Source organism: Barbus barbus, assembly GCF_936440315.1.
Source record: "Barbus barbus genome assembly, chromosome: 2".
NCBI classification, from domain to species: domain Eukaryota; kingdom Metazoa; phylum Chordata; class Actinopteri; order Cypriniformes; family Cyprinidae; genus Barbus; species Barbus barbus.
The window spans coordinates 29539684-29546456 of record NC_136730.1 but is presented as its reverse complement, the minus strand read 5'-3'; positions in this window follow the sequence as shown (position 1 = coordinate 29546456).

Here is a 6773-nt window from a genome sequence, read left to right as displayed (position 1 = left end):
TCTGGCAGAAGATTGAGAAGCAGAAAGAAGCTCTGTTCACAGGGGAAATACTTTAACTGAACAGGAGCTGAAAGGGGGGCTAGGGAATGAGAGGTGGAGTGAAGGCGCACATAAAATTTCCACGCATGATGTCATTTGGTTATACACAGAGCCTCCGAAACTTTTGTGGCCAACATGCGCAAATCCTGACAATATTTATGTCAACGGTCCTCTTGATCCGTTTTTTGCCATAATAGCTGCATCATCGGACGGAACAAAGACGGCCTTTTTGCTAATATAGCTATTTACATGATGTCATATTCCTTTTTGAATAATGCAATGCTGTATTGGTTTGATTCAAACATTAAATTAGAATCATTTTTAAGAATTTTGTCCTTCGAATTAAAACTCTAAATGCAGCACAGTTTTGCTTAAAAAAAATTAATTAGCAAATTAATAAAACGACACTGCCATTAGTGTAACAACTCCTGTTCACTTACATATTGCATTCAAGGTATTCTGTTCATTTTGTGAAATTGCAAAAGTTAAAAGGTAGTTGTACTTTATTTACACCTATACATATTAGCTTTTCACTTGGACTTGAGTCTGTGGACTACTTATTCTATTGTGATTTAACTCTCATTTTGACGGCACCCATTCACTGCAGTGGATCCATTGGTGAGCAAGTGATGTAATGCTAAATTTGTCCAAATCCGTAGAAACAAACTCATCTACATCTTGGATGGCCTGAGGATGAGTAAACGTACACATTTTGTCACATTTTCTTTCTTGTGTGAACTTTTCGGTTAAGCTACAGATATGCTGTTTAATGTTATTCATTTTGTCCAGGCCCATTACATGTAGAAATGTCGTTTTTCCAGCCTAGACTATTCACTGGAGTAAAGTGTGACACCAGCCCTGTATATGCTACACATTTTATTATAAACCAGTGATTTATTTCAAGATTTGTTTCCTGTTTTCTCAGTTTCCCAAAATCCCAGTCGCTGCTTTCAGATATTGTGCCTCGTGGTCACAAACATCCATCAAATTAATTAGTCTTCTGGAGAAGCAACATTAACACGAGTGGAAAGCAGAGACACAAGGCTTCATTCAGCAGCCTGGCCCACCCCGTTGTTCCTCTCAAACGTTCCTCTCAGAGGAACATGACAACGTATCCCATTGAATAGAGTCACTACTTGAGAACCTTGCAATGTCTCACAAGACATAGGCATAAGAATACAGAGTACCCAATAAAGAACGCTGTGTGCTTTGTGTCAAAGTTTAGGAAAAAAAAAAAAAAAAAAAGCTGCAGCAAGACATTTAAGATCTAATTTTAATTTATTCCTGAAGGTCTTTAATGTGAGATTTACATGCTAATATAACAACTTAAGTCTCACCTTCTCCTAGACTATCCATGTCTCCATCATTAACATACCGATTACACTGCAGAGCTACAGAGAGAACCAATCATGAGCTGGCGTTTAAACTCAGTTTAGGTTTAGATGAGAGGGACATTCTCTGTTTCTTTTGGATGGTGAATAAAAACGGTAACTGAACTGCTTGGAATGGACTTCAAAGAAGGAGGTTCCTACTGTGAGGTTGCGCGAGTGCTTTGTCCTCTTTGCTTTTATTCTGCAGTTTGTGTGTATGAAATGAGATGCAAAGGTATGTTTGAAATTTGCACTGGTTTGTTAACCTGCTCAGGTTAACCTATGCCCCTTGACACCTTTAAAGAGACACATTACCTTAAATCCCCCTCAAAATACTAAATATATCCAGAAATAACTTCCAGAAAGCAATGTGTTTAAATTAAAATTTTAAACAGAAAATTAGAAAGTAAATTCAATTAAATTATTATTACATAACAGTTCGCTCTGATATAGCATATGGCTGTTTCAGAAGAGTTTGAGTAGACAAGCAATGAAGGTATAAAGTCTTGCAAGCTTAGGGACAGCAAATTCATCAGATTTTAAGCAATCAAGCTGACGTTTGGTTGACAACTCACACAGTTCCAAGTGAAGCCTTCAGGGACCTGTGGACATTTCACTGTCCTGAAGGGCTCTTTTCATCAAAAAGGCCAAACTACTGAAAGACATCAGGCGTTCTCGTCACTGACAATCTTGTTTCTATAAAGGAAGAGAAAACTCAGGTCTCTGGAGAGATACAAAAGCTTCTTCACAAGCCTGTGTGAGGAAACGGAATTCCTCGGGGCAGTTGTCACTCCAGGTGCTTTCTGTCCTTCTGTGTGGTGCATCTGGACTGTTTTCCCTACTACCTACCAAGAAGAACGAGGAGTGGTAAAGTACTGCCTCACCTCCAATCTAGAAATACATTATGGACCTTTGAATTTAACTGGTGCAGTTATGTCTTACCGACTCCATGAAATTGATTTTTTATACATTTGACTCTAAAGCGAGTTTGAACCTTACATAGGCGAATGACTGACTTAGTTTTGTGGACTGCTATATCTAACATAATCTGACCCAAGATGTTTTGCACTCAGTGGCTCCCTGCTGTCGGGAAATAGGCTTTCTTTCACAGGGAGCGCCTTCACATGGTATTTTTGGACAGCACAGAACATATTTATTTTCCAACTGGAACTGAACAGTGCATTGTACGCCATAGGTTTCTAGAGCACCGTGTAAGTCCCAGAGCTGAGGAGAAGGATGCCAGCTCTCTCTCTCAATAGTGTCCATTTACACCCCTCACTTAAAGCTGCTGCATACCTCATTTAATCTGTTAATTGTCACTGTTTTGTGCATCAGATTTACTGTTATGAAAATGAAAATATGTACATACTTTTGAGGATGCAAAGCATATGATAAGCTTGTTTAACTGCATCCAACAAGCCTTAACACAATTCAAATAACTGTATGATTACTGAATGATTTCCAGAAAAAAGTTAATTTAAATGCAATCCAAAAATTCAATTAAATATTATTTATGAAATAATGAAAAAGTAATCATTTAAATTTAAAATTAATCATTTGAATCATAATGCAAACAGATTTCCTGAAATTCTAAACTGGATTGCCGTTATCCACTATACCCACCACCCACCATACCTTTTAAAGGATAGATTTCACAAATTGAAATGGTCTTTGCATGAATTCACCCCACTCCACACGTCCCATAAGGAATTTAGAGCAGACGCAGTTCCTATGCAAGCATGTGTGTTTGCTTAAGTGTGTGAACGTTTAAGGGGAGACGTAGAACAGTATTTCCTTATCCACAGGAACAGACCTGACATTATTCTTGTAGTTCAACAGCTGATTAAAGCCTCTATCCACAGCTGAGATCATTGCTATAGCATGTTTCACATACCTATACATTTCAACCCATCTCACCAGCTACTGTCTGTTTATGAAATCACATTTATGGAATATTACTTATTAAATATTAAAAACTGGAAAACTTATAAGTTTACCACTTCATGTTTTTTCATGTATGGTGCACTCTTGCATTTGACTGAGGAATTGTGGACAACAAGACAATTCTCCACAAAGTCTGCATGAGGGAAGAAAGAAATATTTAAAAAAGGCAAACACCTTTTACGGTTAAAAACCAGTGCTGGCTTTAGTTCACCGTTGCTGCAAATACAGCATTTGTTTGGATTATGACTTGAGGACATTCCATGCATTTTAATGCGTCTGTTCCTTCAAATAAAAAACGGCTCTAAATAAAAACCCACGAGACAGACTGATAACAATGGTGGTGGTATGTATATATCCATCACTTCTTTGTAGTTACATGATAACCCATTTTTCCTGATATAATGTTTCACAGCATTGACTTAATTTGGCTTTTTTTCACCAGTGAATAACAGAAAAAGACAATGTAAAAAATGAAAACGATGATCTAATGTACAATAATTATGAATGTAAATTCCAATATAATTGCTTTGGTTTTAAAAGTTACAAAAATTGTTCACCATGAAATCACTTCTTTAATTCAACTGATTATATAGGCCTACACTTTTATCTAGAAGGTCCTGATGACTCATTACTGTGGCAGATTTAAATGCAGAGGAAAATAAACACTACAAGCAATGAACTGAAAAGCACAGTTGTGGATGTAAATATAAAGCAAGTGGTTGATCAGAATCAGAATCAGAATGAGCTTTATTGGCCAAGTATGTTTACACATACAAGGAATTTGTTGTAGTGACAGAAGCTCCACAGTGCAACAGAAGGACAGTAACAGGACAGGACACAGGAAAATATGTAAATATATAGACACACATATTAAAGGAATAGTTCTCCCAAATATTTGCTGAAACTTTACTTACCCTCAGCCTCAGACCATCCAAGCTGTAGATCACTTCGTTCCTTCATCTGAACAGATTTAGAGAAATTTAGCAGTACATCATTTGTTCACCATTGAATCCTCTGCAGTAAATGGGTGCCGTCAGAATGAGAGTCCAAACAGCTGATAAAACACACAATCACAACAATCCATAGGTAATCCACACGACTCTAATCTACCAATTAACGTCTTGTGAAGTGAAAAGCTGCATGTTTGTAAGGAACAAATCCATCATTAATGCGTTTTAACTTTAAACTGTCAGTTCTGGACAAAATAGGAGTCCATAATCCATAATAATGCTTCTTCCAGTGAAAACGTCCATGCCCTGTTGTTATGCACTGACATATTTGTTCAGAATATAAACTGTGCTTGATCTATATTGTTCTCCTGATTTAGATGGATTTGTTTGAAGTTAAAAATTTTTTTATCACAAACACAGATTTTAATTGATTGCACTGGAGTCGCTTGGATTACTTGTGGATTATTGTTTTACTCACCCTCATGTCGTTCCAAAACTGTAGAAGTTTTCATTATGTGGAACACAAAAGAAGATATTTTGAAGAATTTTGAAGAACCAAACAGTTGTTGGTCCCCATCGACTTCCATAGGGAAAGAAATACTATGGAAGTCAATGGGGACCATCAATTGTTTGATTATCATTATTCTTCAAAATATCTTCTTTTATGTTCAACATAAGAAAGAAACTCATACAGGTTTGGAACAAAATGAGGGTCAGTAAATGATGACCAAATTTTCCTTTTTGGGCGAACTATCCCATTGAAATCAAGCATAGACAATTAAGTGCCAGCTGCCAATCAAGATTACGACCACACATAAATGCATGCATCTATCCAAGAGGCGACATCAGTCATGTGATTAGGTCCAAAAGAGGAGGACAGAGCACTTTTATAATGGAATCTATTGTTCTTTAATCACTCAATCAGCAGCACACTTCCGGTTTGACTAAATAAGGAACATATGTAAGGTGCGTTCCTGAGCCCTCTCAAACAGAGACGCTTTTGTCAAAATGAGTGAGGGGCTAAAGTGATGAAATCTGCCAACCTGTAGCACTTGAACGCACAGTCCTTCCCTCTGTATGTTGAGCCCAGGTTGAAAGTATCAGATCTGAATTTACTGAATGGCTGCTTGTTGGTTAAAAGCTTGATGTGTGGTGATTAGGTGTATGTAAAAATATGTGGTGTACCTAAATCAGAATTGTAACAACAACAAAAAATATGTATCTGTAAATGCATGCCATTATCCACTGATAAATTGATAAATAAATATATAAAAATAAATCCTTTAATAAATATTTAAATGTAAACTATGAAATGCTGAGTGGCAAAAGAATAAGAAGCATGAAGAAGGCAGAGTTGTAGGTGCATTAATGGTAACATTCTTATATGCTTATATTCTTGTTTTCTATTTAGACATCGTGGCGTATCTGTGATCAAAATCATGTTGCGGTTTTCCCAAATTGCACTTACCCACTCAAAACAAAACTGGAAGTCTGTTAAAAGAAAAGGTCTGTGTAAACATTTGCACAGATTTCTATTTGAGCAAGGTGTGCTCTGCACCCTGAGCCTGCTCAATAAGGAGCCTTGTTATATGCACGTTGTTGACCTTGCTGTTTATAAAATGTGCTTTTCATAAGTGACATAGAAGCTCACTGTGACCCCCACCTAGCCAAACTTTGACATACTATGTGGGCTGTGATCAGGCTACAAACAGACTGGCAAAAATGTACTTACAAGCCGATGCTCAGTCCTCAGAGGAGCCTCTGAGAAAAAAAAAAAAAGATAGTGCTGACATCAGCTGTAAGATCTTTGCTCAGGAATGGCATCCGTGTATCACAGTGTACCTGAACCTACCTATGTATGTGTGCATCGTCTCAGAATCAGGAAGACAGAGTGTTTAAATGAATGTGTCTCTGAAACAACCATAAACGTGACAATGGTAAATTGCGTAAAGCTTTCCAGTAAAATCTAAAAAATTCCTGGCATTTCAGTGGTTTTATATGGCCACTAACATTTCACTGCAATCCTATTAATAATTTAAAATGAACAAATTATACATAACTAGAAAGCCAGAACAGACACGTTGACATAGTGAATCACCGAATTCTCAGGTTCACCTTTTCTGAACTGTGCGTCACAGGAACTGCACGTCTCTGACTTGAGTCCTACCTCACTGACAGGAGTGACTATATTTCAGGCCTAGGTGTTTCTTCAGCTATGGGCACTTTTGACCCTGTGTACTTTAATCAAATAAAGACACTTAAAACACACTTTTCACAGTCTCACAAACAATGTCCCACATAGTGGACATACATGCATCACAGGAGAATTCTGTCATTTCCTTTTTTTTCAGAAAGTAATGAACATTTCTACCACAGTGTCATTTCCAGCACATATGTATTGCATTTAAAAGCATTCTGTTTTAGTAATCATCTGTTATAGTCTAACACAAATGTTTTGTGCACTCTATGT